This window comes from Rosa chinensis, chromosome 4 (assembly GCF_002994745.2).
Source record: "Rosa chinensis cultivar Old Blush chromosome 4, RchiOBHm-V2, whole genome shotgun sequence".
NCBI lineage: Eukaryota > Viridiplantae > Streptophyta > Magnoliopsida > Rosales > Rosaceae > Rosa > Rosa chinensis.
The window spans coordinates 57762266-57777509 of record NC_037091.1 but is presented as its reverse complement, the minus strand read 5'-3'; the positions used below and the strand labels follow the sequence as shown (position 1 = coordinate 57777509).

Genomic DNA, 15244 nt, shown 5'->3' with positions numbered 1-15244 from the left:
TTTATGGAATTCTCCCAAAATAAAATATGATACACAATTTCGTCAGCGAAAGTGTTAAATGAAGTCTTGAAAATGGGTGCAAGACCCATTTGAAAACTTATGGATTAGAGATGCTCACTTGCAAGAAAAAGAAAAAAAGCTTAATCTACCATATGTCCATATGTAGTGCTTACAAAATAGTGCCATTTTCATCAAACTTTCTCAAGACTAGACTTGTCTCAAAAAAGCAAGTTTTTCCGCAGAAGTGATACTATTTTCCATAAGCCAAGTATTCTCTCAGATAAAAGTTGGTGCCAGTGTTACTATTGAGCTGTCAGTGCAGGTACTAAAAATTGGAGCAGACATCACCATTGAGGCAGTATGATGAAAAACGCAGAGAAGATAATGATTCATCATTCCAACTCATGAATGCAGAAGCAGACTATGACTATCTATAAATGTCGCCTCTGTCATACCCCTTCTTCACATCCCAACTTCACATTCTTCACACATTCTCTCTGCTCTAGCAACTGTGTAAGTTCCTAAAAGCCATTTTGTTAGCCTAGAAGAGAGAAAACGTTGGATACATGAATGAGCATGAGATCCTTCACTTAACTGAATGTAGTGATGATTAATTTACTCGGCTCTCCAATGGGTTTATTCGGTTTTTCGAGAAACATGGATCAAATGAACTGTATTTTCTTTAATTTGTGTTTTGGAAGAAAGCTCAAACTAAACAATTAATGATTGACGAAAGTTATTTCTGAAAATCTCATGGCACCTAATAAGGGTCGTTTTGATTCCTTTTTCTGGGGCTAGTTTTAGGATTTAGCTCCAGTTCAATTACTTTTCTTCACCTTCTTATGGTTTCATATTCTAGTTTATTCTTCTCAAGAGATTAATTTTAGTTAAGAACATAAAAAAGTGGTTAAAATTACATCACATTCTTCTGTAACCACACACTTTGGGACAGGAAATGGCTAGAATTCTCATCTTCTTCATGGAGCTTGTTCTATTATGCTTATGCATAGCAACAATGACGACGAAGGCAGAAGCAGAATGCATGATATATAAGGAGCGCAACCAACCCTTAAATACTAGAATCAATGACCTAGTGAGCCGGATGACCTTGGAGGAAAAGATTGGCCAAATGACGCAGATAGACCGCAGTATTGCTTCACCTGAGGTGATGTACAAGTACAAGATTGGTAAGCATGATGATTTGTTTTTACTGTCACATATATATGTATTTGGGCATGCATTAAGTTGTATTTAATTTAATGGAAGAAATGACTAGCTTGTTTTGGCAGGGAGTGTTTTGAGTGGGAGTGGGAGTGTGCCAGCAAAAAAGGCTTCTGCAGAAACTTGGATTAGAATGGTGAATGATTTTCAAAACGGATGTTTATCGACTCGGCTTGCTATTCCACTGATTTATGGTATTGATGCTATTCATGGCCACAACAATGTCTACAAGGCGACAATCTTTCCTCACAATATTGGACTGGGAGCTACCAGGCAAGTTGATATGGGATCCTAGTTTTAATTCTAATATTACTCAGATTTGGTTTAGACATGTTCTGTAGAGGAAGTAAGAATGTACTAAGATCAGCTTCCATCAAACTCTCAATCCACCAGGGACCCTGAACTTGTTAAGAGGATTGGAGCTGCAACCGCGCTTGAAGTTAGAGCTACAGGAATCCATTATACCTTTGCACCTTGTGTAGCGGTAATCAATATGACATCATGAACATCTTATTAATTAACAGTATCAACATATCTATGCATATATGATTCATTTAAAGCTTTTCTGTATTTTATGATTTTTGTTTGTAGGTTGGTAGAGATCCAAGATGGGGTCGTTGTTACGAAAGCTACAGTGAAGATCCTAAGCTTGTTCAAGCAATGACTGAGATCATACCTGGATTACAAGGAGAGATATCAGCTAACTCTAGAAAGGGTGCTCCCTATGTAGCAGGAAAGTAAGGAATTTAATTTTTGAAACTTTTACTTAAATGTGAGTTTCTAGTATTTCACTAGTTTGCTTCAAGAAAAAAAAAATGTAACATCAGCTGGTTAATTACTAGCTTTCACCTTTGAACATATAAGGCAATTCCTAAAAAACTAGATTGTGCAGAACTTTTTAATTTGTTCTTAATGTTGTGCCATTTCTGTTGATAGCGATAAGGTTGCAGCTTGTGCAAAGCATTATGTGGGAGATGGTGGAACAATCATGGGCCTCAATGAGAATAACACTGTGATAGATAGACATGGTTTACTGAGCATTCACATGCCACCCTGCTCCAGTGCAATTATCAAGGGTGTTGCAACCATTATGGTATCTTACTCGAGCTGGAATGGAGTAAAGACGTACGCATGCTAATCGTGAACTTATCACCGACTTCCTTAAGGGTACCCTCAGTTTCAAGGTAAAATCATGCATCCTTCCTGATTGCTATTGGTATAAACTATGAGCAATATTGTACATGTGTAAAACCTTGTGACATTGTTTTTCAGGGTATTGTCATCTCAGATTGGCAGGGTATTGACATGATCACCTCTATTACGTCTCATACTCAATTATGAAGGGAATCAGTGCTGGCATTGATATGGTTGTTATTATCTCTTTTGGTCTAATTTCTTTCTGAAATTTTCGTAATCTTGATGTTATTTGTCTTATAACACCTGGTCACCTAGTTAATTCTGTGTTACAGATCATGGTTCCATACAACCATACAGAATTCATCAAGGATCTAACTTTCCATGTGAAAAATAAAATCATCCCCATGAGCAGAATTGACGATGCTGTGAAGAGAATTTTGCGGGTTAAGTTTACAATGGGGCTATTTGAGAAACCGTTGGCTGATCTCAGACTGGTCAACCAGCTGCTTGGCAGTCAGGTAGCTAGTTGTTCAAAAACTAAGTAACACCATTCCACGAGCAATTAGGAATGTTCTGAAACATACTAGCTCTTTTGCTACAACAGGAACATAGAGAATTGGCTAGGGAAGCAGTGAGGCGATCACTAGTGCTTCTAAAGAATGGTGAATCTGCTAAGAATCACCCCTTCCCAAGAAGACATCAAAAATTCTTGTAGCTGGAAGTCATGCAGATAATCTTGGTTATCAGTGTGGTGGTTGGACCATTGAGTGGCAGGGACTAAGTGGCAACAACCTCACACGAGGTAAAAAAAAATAGATGAGAGCTAGCTACCTCTCTCTTTCAGGGAACCTATTCGAACGTAAAAATTGAATTTAAATATTTTGAAGTGATGCTCATAACCTATTTTGCTCAACATGCTGCAGGTATCACAATTCTAACTGCCATAAGGAACACAGTTGCACCTGAAACCAAAGTAGTGTACAAGGAGAATCCTGATGCCAAGTTTGTGAAGTCAAATAACTTCTCCCATGCCATCGTTATGGTAGGAGAGCCACCCTATGCCGAGGGAGCTGGTGACAACCTAAACTTAACAATCCCTAAATCTGGCCGAAGAGTCATCAGAAATGTTTGCGGTGCAGCAAAATGTGTTGTTTGCCTCATCACCGGCCGTCCTGTAGTGATCAAACCATATCTTTCCATCATAGATACTCTTGTTGCAGCTTGGCTCCCAGGGACTGAAGGCCAAGGAGTTGCTGATGTTTTGTTTGGAGACTATGGCTTCAATGGCAAGCTTCCTCGCACCTGGTTCAGAACCGCTCATCAGCTGCCTATGAATGTTGGAGATTCACATTATGATCCTCTCTCTTCCCTTCTGGATATGGCCTCACTACACAACCCACCAATGCCAACTAGGAAATGAGTTTCAGCTATTCTTGAATAATTGGTGGAGACAGATGATGGAGTGTTACTAGTTATAAGCCTTTTATTCAAGCTCACAAGAAAATAATGTCATCAAAATAAAAGTGCATAAATAAAAGACGTCATTTTCTTCACTGATTAGTGAATACTTAATGTGATTCTAAAATTTTGGTTGATATCTTAAACAAATTAATGAAACAACAATGTCTTAGCGGATAGCATTTAGATTCTTACATGAGAAACGTTCATCGTAGCGCTATATTTATATAATATGTTCATAAAGCCATAAAATGTGGTCACAAATCTCTCAATGCTCCTCGATCATCTTTATCGAGTCGAAAAACAAAAAGTAGTTGGATTTAATTTAGGATTAATTTCAGTTTACCCCCCTGAGGTTTGGGGGTGAAATTTCACCCCCTCTACTTTCAATTTTGAATTTTTACCCCCTAAACTTTTCAATTTCAATCAGTCTGTCCAATTTTTACTGTTTAAGTTTGACTTTTGAGGGCTAAAATGGTCATTTCAACATAAAAAAATTAAAAAATTAAAATAAAAATTCAGTTTTTTATTTTAATTTTTATTTTTTTCTGTTTCTTAGTTTTTTTTTTTTTCCTTAGTTTTTTTTTTCTTCGTTTTTTTTTTGTTCTATTTCTTCATTTTTTTATTTTTTTATTTTGTCTCCAACCTATACACCACAAGTTATAATAGGTTTATAAAAACAAAAAATACTCTAGGTAGTTAAAAGCCGCTCGCTGGTCTAGGATATTTGTGACATATCTCCGATAAAGTGAAGAATTTAGGATATATCCCAAATATTTGTAAAAAATAATTTTACACTTTATCTGTAAATAAATATCTGTATATCCCCAATAAAGTGAAGAAATATCTGTGTAAAATCATTTTTGGTCTATGATATTTGTGATATATATCCAATAAATTGAAGAATTTTAGGATATATCCCCAATAAAGTGAAGAAATATCTGTAAAAAATGATTTTACACTTTATCCAGTAAATATCTATATATCCCCAATAAAGTGAAGAAATATCTGTGTAAAATCATTTTTTATAGATAAATATTGGATATATATCACAAATATCGCAGACCAAAAATGATTTTACACAGATATTTCTTCACTTTATTGGGGATATACAGATATTTATTTACAGATAAGTGTAAAATTATTTTTTACAGATATTTCTTCACTTTATTGGGGATATATTCTAAAATTCTTCACTTTATCGGAGATATATTACAAATATCGTAGACCAGTTAGCGGCTTTCAACCACCTAGAATTTTTTTTTGTTTTTATAAACCTATTATAATTTATGGTGTATAGGTTGAAGACAAAAAATAAATAAATAAATAAAAATAAAAATCTAAAAACTAAAAAACTAAAAAACAGAAAGAAAGAAAAATTAATTAATTTTTTTTTAATTTTTTATGTTGAAATGACCATTTTAGCCCTCAAAAGTCAAACTTAACGTCCAATTTGGACGGAACAGTAAAAATTGGATAAGATTGATTGAAATTGAAAAATTTAGGGGGTAAAAATTCAAAATTGAAAGTAGAGGGGGTGAAATGATGACACCCCCAAACCTCAGAGGGGTAAACTGAAATTAATCCTTTAATTTATCATATCATTCAATCTAACCAGACTTATTATCCATGTTAGATAGGATACAAAACTTCTGGCCCAAAGAGTCTCCAAACTTGACAAGTGGTATGATTGGATATATTTTTTAATATTCACTCCTTGTATCAAGCAAAACAAATGCGGCCTATGTGTCCTCCTGGAACTGGAGAAAATGCTTAAAATTAGGGAGCTATGTCTATCTTTCTTTGTTAATAACTTAATATCATTGGTTGTGAGCGTACTAGTTCATCGTGGGTTGATAACTGGCACCCTCTAGGTCCTCTTACTCTTAGATGGTCTTCTGATATCATCGTTAATTCTAGTCTTTCTACCTCTGCCATGCGAGTGATGTAATCTATAATAATGATTGGAGATGACTTTCCTTCCTTGACAATTTACTGCAGATTTTCGAGTATCATTTACCTAAATAATTCCTAATTCTGAGGTTAGTGATTCTGTTCGGTGGACTCTTTCTTCTAATGGGATTTGTTCAACTTCTTATGTTTGGAATGCTCTCTGATTATCTAGGCCTATTGTTCATTGATATCGATTATTCTGATTTGGTAGTTGTGTTCCTAGATGGAGCTTCATCTTATGGCTTGCTATTAGAGGAAGTTTATCAACTATATATACAGGATTAAATTCAGTTTACCCCCCTGAGGTTTGGGGATAACTTCATGTTAGTCTATGTGGTCTCAATTTAATCAGAAACAACCCTGAGCTTTTCAATTTCAGTTAGCCATGTCCAATTTCACAAACTCTGTCCAAATTGGACGTTAAGTCAGACGATGGGGCCCACTTCAAAGGCTAAAACGGTCATTTCAAGTCAAAAACACCTCATGACAAAAAAAAACAAAAAAAACAAAAAAAAAATTTCTCAAGCCACTTACAAGTCCCAGGTACATCAATCTCGACATGTTTAATGCATGAAAACTCTCATAACCATGAACAAATATGCTACAAATTAGACAGCCCAGTATCTCACACTCACAATTCATAAGGTGGGTTGGTAGATTTAACACAATCAATCATAGAAAAAATATAGGGCTAATTACTGTTTAGTACCCTGTGCTTTTGGTCCAACATCAATTCAGTCCCCCGACTTCCAATTTAATCAAAAACACCCCCACACTATTATTTCTCCATCCAATAGGTCCATTCGCCAAAAATCAGTCAATTTCAGCTGTTTTGGTTCTGACATGGCGATCCAACTCAGCCCAGGTGGGGCCCACATCAAGGCGAATTGACCAAACTGACCCTGGCTCTAATCTAACTCTAAGTTCTATTAAGTAGCCCATTTTCCCGCCAAAGAAGACCTAAATACAGCCCAATTTCCCGCCAAAAAAAAACCTAAATACTTGTAAAGTTGTATCCTCCCGCCCAAAATAATGTATTTGCAGAATGGCTTATCAAAGTAATAACATTTGACCTATAAATGTTCAAAGTAATAACATGTACTTCAAAGGAACAAATCTACATTTTTAACCAACATGCTATTGACTTGAAGCACCAATTCTACATTTGATCTTATAACAACATCAAACTTTCTCTAAATCCAACAAAATAAGCAGCCCAAATGTTTAAAACATGTCAAATTAATGTTTGCATTTCAAATAGCTCTAATCATCCTCCCAAAAAATTAGAGCTAGCAACCTAGGTAGCATACACCAAGGTTGCACAAAAAATGTTAGGGCTTGCTTATCATTCCCCAAACTTCCTCCTACTTTCCCCCTTGCTTGGAATTCTGCCTAATCCTTTGAGATGATCTGGAAGGTGTTGGAGTTTGGCCTTTTGATGCTTTACTTGATGTCGGAGGCCTCGTGGTTGCTGAGGTAGATGTGGCAGCAGCAGCAGCAGCAGCTTTGGTAGAGTTAGCAGGGGCAGCAGCCGCAGCTTTTCTAGATGCCTTCAATGCAGCCATCTTCTTCTACACTCACAAAAAAATCAGAAACAAGAATATAATTTTCAACACATACATATCAAAAGCAAAGCATCACTAGCCGAATCACAGACCTATTCATCAACAAATACATACAAAGTTTACAAGCTAAAATCCATGTTTCATACCCTTTGATATTCTACCACTTTTAGATGGTTTTTCCTCAAGTCATTCTTACTCAATGGTGGCTTTCTTCCAAGTTTAGGCTGCAAAAAAATTATGGGATCAACCTTAAAACAGAAACATAAACAAGCTGCCCCATAAACAAAATAATTTGAAAAAGTACACTAAACATATGCAGAAAAAAAAATCAAAAATTACCTGGGCTTTTTGAGATGAACTTCCTTCTCCATTGTTGAGTTTCCTTTTCTTGGTCACATTTGCAGCTTGCTTATCTTTTGGTGGAAGATGTCGGTGACATGTCTTCACGTTGTGGCCAATTCTTTGACAATTGCTACACTTCAACGATCGCTGAACTCTTCCAAGCTTTGTTCCCTGTGCAGCCAACTTCTCCGATAAATCTCTAATCCTCTTTGTTCGTGGCCTTCTGGGCTGTCTAGAATACTGTGGAGGCAGAATTGGTGGTTCTTCACTCCTAGTCCACATCTCCATTCCGTTAACTGGCTTGATCAAATTGCTGTAAATGTTAAGGTAAGTCTTTTTTAAGTAGCAATCTGCAACAAAGTTTTCCGGATCTACCCTGTTGTTGTATATTGCTGAGACCGCATGCTTGCATGGAACAACACTTAAGTCCCACATTCGGCATGTGCAGGTCCTTGCCGTAAGGTTGACCACATTCTTTGTTCCTTCAAAAGTCTCCACCTCCACTTGGTCACCACCATTCCCGATAGAAATGCAATCTGAAGCAGCCTTCATTTTGTTCTTTTCTAGTACTTTTCTAGGCTTGGGGCATAGATTTCCCACCATTGCTTGCATCTTATCCTTTCTGATTTGGTTTCTCTTCATTAGCTTCACTCTCATTTCCTCGAACATACTCACTGGTGGTTTTGCTCTAGCATCAAAAATGAACGAGTTGAAGCTTTCACATAAGTTGTTGATCATAATGTCACACTTCGACCAAGTCTCGAAGTGTGCTCTACACCAATGCTGTGGAGGCCTATCCTTATCTACAAAACAAGCAGCATCAGCCATTAGTCTTGATATGGGTCAACTTAGCAAAAAAAAAAAAACAAAAACAAAAAAATCAGCAACTTTGTAAACTTGAAAACTTACGTGTCATCCATTTGTACGCTTCATTATCCAAAGCCTTCATCTCCTCCATTTCCTTTGCAAAGTAAGGAAGTGTAGTTGACTTTGCACATTTCCACATTTGATCCTTTAGTACCTTTCCCGGAAACAGCTTCGTAAAATTTGTCCACATATGGCGCACACAAAATCTAATCTTGGCGAATGGAACTACTTCTTCAAAGGCAGGGATTAAACCCTTTTGCTTATCGCTGATGAAAGTCCAACCTGCTCCATCCTCAAGTATACTCAGGTCTTTGCACAGAAGCTCTAGGAACCAAATCCACGAGTCTTTGCTTTCCATCTCCACCATTGCGTAGGCAATCACCCATGAAGTGTTGTTGGTATCAATGCCAACAGCTGTCAAGAGCTGACCCCCATATGCAGACCTCAAATGGCAACCGTCTAGCCCAATCACAGACCTACATCCCGCTTTAAATCCATTTTTTAGAGCTCCAAGACAGATATACATTCTCTTGAAGATTGGAAAGCTCTCTCCCTTGCTGAAATCACATTTTATGTCAACGGTTGTAGAAGGGTCCACCCTTTTCAGCTCATTCGCATAATCTCGAAGTCTGGCATATTGCACCATGATGGTTCCCTCCAACACCGAAAGGGCTGCTTTCTTTACTCGATAAGCCATCTGATTGGAGACCCTTACTCTAACTTCTGAAGACATAGTTTGAGCCAAGGATTCTGTAACCGGAAAAAAAAAAAAAAAAAAAAAAAAAAAAAAAAAAAAAAAAAAAAAAAACCCAAAACAAGGATCGGTAACCATTGAAGCAAGAAAAGTATTCCAAAACTGGACCATTTAAAACTGAAGTAGCTGGTTAATTACTCTAAAACAAGCAAAAATACAAACATGAAGGCTTAATCACTCCAAAACTGAAGCATTAGGTGGTTAATTACTCTAAAACTGTACAGTTGATACAAACATGAAGGTTTTAATCACTCTAAAACTGTACAGTTGAAACAAGCTTTTCACATAAGAACCTATGAATGACCAAAATCATATAACACCTGTAACTTGCTGCAACCAACCAAAATTTGCAAAAAAAAAAAAAAATGGAAACAAGACAAAAACTAGGAATTGGAAGGCACTATAATTTCGAACTTGCAGCAACCAAACTTGTCAAAAAAATTAGAAAACTACACAACAAACAGTAACAAAACAAAAACATGAAGAGATTGGAATGGATACCTGGCTTCCAGCCACTGTTCAGCTTGATCCTTTCCATGAAACGCTTAGTTAAATACTTAGCACTGAGCATGCTGTTATCAAAGACTCTCATGCACTTGTGTTCCGGCTCATAAGTCTTGATCATAAGAGATTCCTCATGTTGCATCCTAGATGCATAGAGCTCGAATGGAAAGTCTTGGGACTTGCATTTAGCCCTCACCCTTTTCCGGTCATTTTTGATAAAATATACCTCCCAACCATCTCTAATAGCCATCTCCCTTATAGCCTCTCTCAAAATGGCAGCGCTGCCAAATATCATCCCTTTCTTGAAGACCGGGTCCTTCATATCTGTTTCTGGATTAAACTCAGGGAATGGTACTTCCTCTTCACCATCAGAATCCAAAGCAGGCCGCAATCTCTCTTCATCGGACTCGGCTGATCCAAACATATCTTCATGATCTTCAAACTCTTTTCCACTTTCCATCTCCAAAGGCAAAACAACTTCTTTACTTGGTCCAACCCATTCACCATTGTCATTAACCTCAAACCCTATATCAGCTTCCTCGAACCAATCGTCATCATCAACACCATATTGATCGTATTCATCATCTTCAGCAGCGGGTATGTATTCATCATCCTCATCACTCTCACTGCTATCCACTTCATCTTCTTGTTCAGGGTGGAACCCAAATGATTGCATATAATCTAGAATATCTATATCTTGAAGCATCTCTTCATCTAGACCACTTACACCATCAACACTGTTTGCTACAGGACCTTCCTTGGGGTACATCTTTCCTTTACCCTTATCTTTTGGATCTGTTTCAGCCACTTTCCTGCCTTGAGTTGGGATGGAGACTTCAGGTTCTCTGATGACTATAGCCAGCTTTGGTTACTCAATAATCTCCTCAATCACACATGTAGCCTTCTTTCTCGGCTCATCAGGGAGCTCTTCAATCACAACTCCAGTAGATCAGGACTAACTAAACATATCAAAACTAGCTGGATATATATAGATTTCATCTTCACCCGAGCTCTCATCACCTTCATGAATATGATCCAAGTACACAACAACCAATCTCACTTCGGGTACACAACATAGCATAGTGCACACATCCGCATCCGAATCTATTTTTGTCAAAGCATCATCTTTTGTTCCTATACTCCACCAATAATCAATCCTAGTACCTGCATAATCTGGGTTCAACCCTTGGACCATGTTATCTAACTCAGTCAATGACATCCTATCCTTGTCAGCATAATCATAGAAGGATATCTTCCCACCAACGTACTTGTTTCTAAGTATGTTACCCCCATGATATATCTTCATTGTGAAGTAATCGGGGCCATCTGCATGGAAAAAAAAAAACACAATAGCCTGTCAGTTATTACCCAACAATAGGACACTTATAAAAACACTGCTAAGTGGGCAAACAAGACAAAGAAGGACCACATCCAACAACAACTATATCAAAACCATAACTACAACAATATTAAAACCCTCATCCATTATCCCCAACAACTTTCACATACACCTCCTTACTTTAATCTCCTACTTTAAGGGTCAATCCTTCACAAACAGACAACAATTCGTACTTTAAAATTAGTATTAGTGGTATACAAGTGCAGGCTATTGTTCACAATTATTGTGATTCAATAAGTATGAAACAAAAAGTAGAAGCTAAATCTATATGCGACAAAAACAGGAGTCAGAATAGAAAAGCCATGTTTCTGGAAAGGGTAACTTTGTTGTTTTATATTATACTTTGTTGTGTCGGGATTAAAGCACGTTTCTGCAACCTATAAGTTAGAAGATTTCAAAACTTCTAAAACCCATATCAGATCAGATTGAAACCCTAACCTCAAACCCTTTTTTCCCATATCAGTAAAGCATGCCGGGATTAAACTTCTAAAACCCATATCAGAAACAGAAATTGTAAACCCAGGTTTCAAATTTCAAATATCTCATACCCTAACCTCAAACCCTTTTTTTCCATTTCTGAAAGTTTCAAATCCTTTAAAAAATTCCAAACTCTAAAACCGTAAACCTTATTCCCAAGTTGGAAGAATTCAAACAAAACCCAGAAACCATTTTTCCCCAATTTCGAAACATTGAAACACTAAATTTCAAAACTTAAACCAGAAATTATTTAATCCCTCACCACCGTAATGCAAAACACTAAACCCACACTCACCGTAATGAGGGATGTCATCTCCAACCTCTGTTTTTCTGGGTATCCAAACATCAAGCGCACCATCGACCATGTCGAAACCTTCTCCAGCTATCAATCGACCGTCTCCTTCTAGATTTTAGGGCTTCGCTTTCAATATATAGCCTTCTCCTTCTTCACCAACCATCTATTGCTTGGGTGTTCTCCAAAATTTGGGTTTCTCCAAAGGGATGCGATTTGGGGCTTTCTTTAGGGTTTCAGATCGCGTAATGAGGGAGGCAGGAGCCGTAATGGGATTTGGGGAGATCGTCTATATGTTAGATTAGAGCCAGGGTCAGTTTGGTCAATTCGCCTTGATGTGGGCCCCACCTGGGCTGAGTTGGATCGCCATGTCAGCACCAAAACAGCTGAAATTGACTGATTTTTGGCGAATAGACCTATTGGATGGAGAAATAATATTGTGGGGGTGTTTTTGATTAAATTGGAAGTCGGGGGACTGAATTGATGTTTGACCAAAAGCACAGGGTACTAAACAGTAATTAGCCCAAAAATATAACACAACAGAAAAAGAAACTAACTCGGATGACAAAATCTTCCTGCTAGCTAGAGTCTAGACCATAGTCTCAAAGTGGAGTGAGCTTGGATTAGTACACTATTTTCTTCCAACTAGTCTTTCATTGCTTTGGCTTCAAAACCCCCTTCATGTCTTTTTACAAGACTGTAAGGCATGTAAGTTCCAAAATTTTTATCCCATATCAGGAAGAATGTCTCAGAATAGTTATATTTCAAGCCTTGAAGTTGATGATGAATGTCAGGACAAGCAGTATTGTTCTAGAAGAAAATGTGGAAGATGTTACTAGGCAATTGTGATGACTTGGATTTTCATTATTTAATTATTGCATTTAATAATGGACCAGTTATGTGAATTATGAGTATTTTGCTTGATTCATATGTTGTTTGTGAAGTGGAATTATTTTCGGACGAATAGTTATTCGAAAAGTGTGGATTTATGGGGGGTACGAAGTTTGACTTTTTATAAGTTGAGATTCTCTGAAAACTTCACAAAAGTCGTAGAGCATGTCGATACGAGTTCGTAGATATGCGGCTCGTATCAATCGAAGTTCGTATGTGAAAGTTATGGTCTGCGGAAATTTCAGATATTTTTGAAAACCACTATAAATAGAAATTTACTATTTTCATTTTGGGCTTCCTTTTCCTGAAACTTGCAAACGCTCTATTCTGATCTCTCTTCAGCCGCGCGACCCGACTTATATCTGGCAACCCGACCCTGCTTTTTCTCCGAGCTCCAGTGATGGCGGACCACCGGACAAGCTCAGACCTCTTCGCCTCCACCGTGTGCTCCTCCATGTGGCATCCTCTTGCAACGATTTGCACCGTGCGCAGAGCTAGAAAGCGGCGACTTTGAGTGCAGTCGGACCCTGTCAGAAATCTCAGTTCCGACAACAATAGCAACTCAAACTTGGCCTCTTGAGTTCGTAGGAGCCTCCCCTGTCGATCCTTGGTGGTTGTTTGGCGCGTTTTACGTGGGAATTGGTTCAACACAAGGTGAATAGTGATCCTATGCTTGTGAGCGTGATTTTGGCAGATCTAGGCAGAGTTGGTTCAAACCTCAAGTATTAAAGTTGTTCTATTTGGTGTTCTTGACATTTTGGACGATTGGATTAAGATGGTTTTAAGTTTTGGCCGGCGATGATCGTGGTGGTTGTACCACCGACTGTGGCTGCACTTTGGTGGCGTTCCGGCCATGTAAGGGACAGTTTCTGGTTTTATATATCATATCCTCGTTGATACGAGCGTTTTGATATATAATATGTAATTTTTAGAGATCGTATGAATATGTTATGATTTTTAAGGTTTCGAACCGTTCGATTATTAGATCCGTGAAGATTCGAGCGTTATCGACTTGTGGTTTTGACATATCAATCGTAGAAATATTCCAGAGACTTTGAGTGGTCTTGGATGTGGTTTCGCCTCGATTGGTGACACTTTTGGGGATTTTAGTTCAAAAATGGGGGTTTCGGACTTAAATCGCTTGTGATTCATATGCTAAGTTGAGACCGTATATGATTAGGTACTTGACGAAGTACTCTTGGAAAGATATTTGCTGGTTGTGCTGCTTTGTTCTGTATAGAAGACGCAGCAGGATTCAGGGGTGAGTACTCTCATAAGGTTCATTTACGAAGGGAGTTGCCATTATTGTTTTGAGCGTTATTTATTTAACTGCAAACTATAGTTGCTATTAGTAGGCATTTCTGAGCGAGTGACTACGTGTGTGTGTGTGTGTGTGTGTGTGTATTCTTGTGAGTGATGTGTGATGAATAATATGCATGATTGTGTTCATATTATTGTTGAAGGCGACTTTTCGGGAAACAATATTGTGGAAAAAGATGTTTTCTATTGTTGGAAAAGTGTTGAGTTTGATGTTACATTTTTGAGTCAAGCGTGACTTATTTTAAATGTATTGGTCCTTGTACCAAGAGTCATAGATGGTGAGCAAGGATGGGGAAATCTTCTATTATATTTATGTAATGTTTTTAGGTTGGGTGCGACATACTTAACTTTTGATTCTATGACCAAACGGGGTCTGAAAATCATATGTCACAGATGGTGACTAAGGCAAGAAATCGGGAATCACGCCTTTGGCTAGGCGAGTAGTTACGATCAGTTAGAGCTTTAGTCTGTCTGCCATTCTAGCTTATGAGGGTAACGGTCGAGGTTGCTGGAGACTCATAAATATGTAGTTTAAAAAAGAGTTTAGAGAATATTCTTTCTTTTATTGTCTAGATGAGACTTGATTTGCTTATTGATTGTTGAGTTAGCAAATAATACTTTGTCACAGCGGTGACTTATACTGTCGCTTCGGTGGAAAGGACATGGAATGTTGGGAGGAATCACGTTTGCGTTGTTTCCTTAAGTTGATTGGTGTGGGTTGTTGATTGATGTTCATGAGTTACTCATACAAGTTTTCATAAGCTTGTGGTTTGTTGTGTGGCAACTGGGTACAATATTCAATGGTGTAGGGGTTAATCTTGCAGGTCAGGGTAATCGTGGATAAAGCTGAGGTAGATTGTTGGTAGCAGAATGGGTAGGAAGAAACTTTTGTTGGTTTTGCCATTGTTATGACTTCCACTGTGTAGTAAGCTCTGAGGAGCATTTACGTTTATCGTGTTGTGACAATTTAATTCATAAACTCGTGTAATATATGACTCTACGGAGCGAGTATATATTGACGTTGTGGGTTCAGGGCATCAGTATGTACTTGGGTTAAGAGGAAA

At 37.8% G+C, this 15244-nt stretch overlaps 1 pseudogene; it reads left to right on the top strand.

Moving 5' to 3' along the window:
* The first annotated feature begins 1015 nt into the window (after positions 1-1015).
* LOC112200964 lies at positions 1016-3771 on the top strand (annotated as a pseudogene).
* Positions 3772-15244: the final 11473 nt, after the last annotated feature.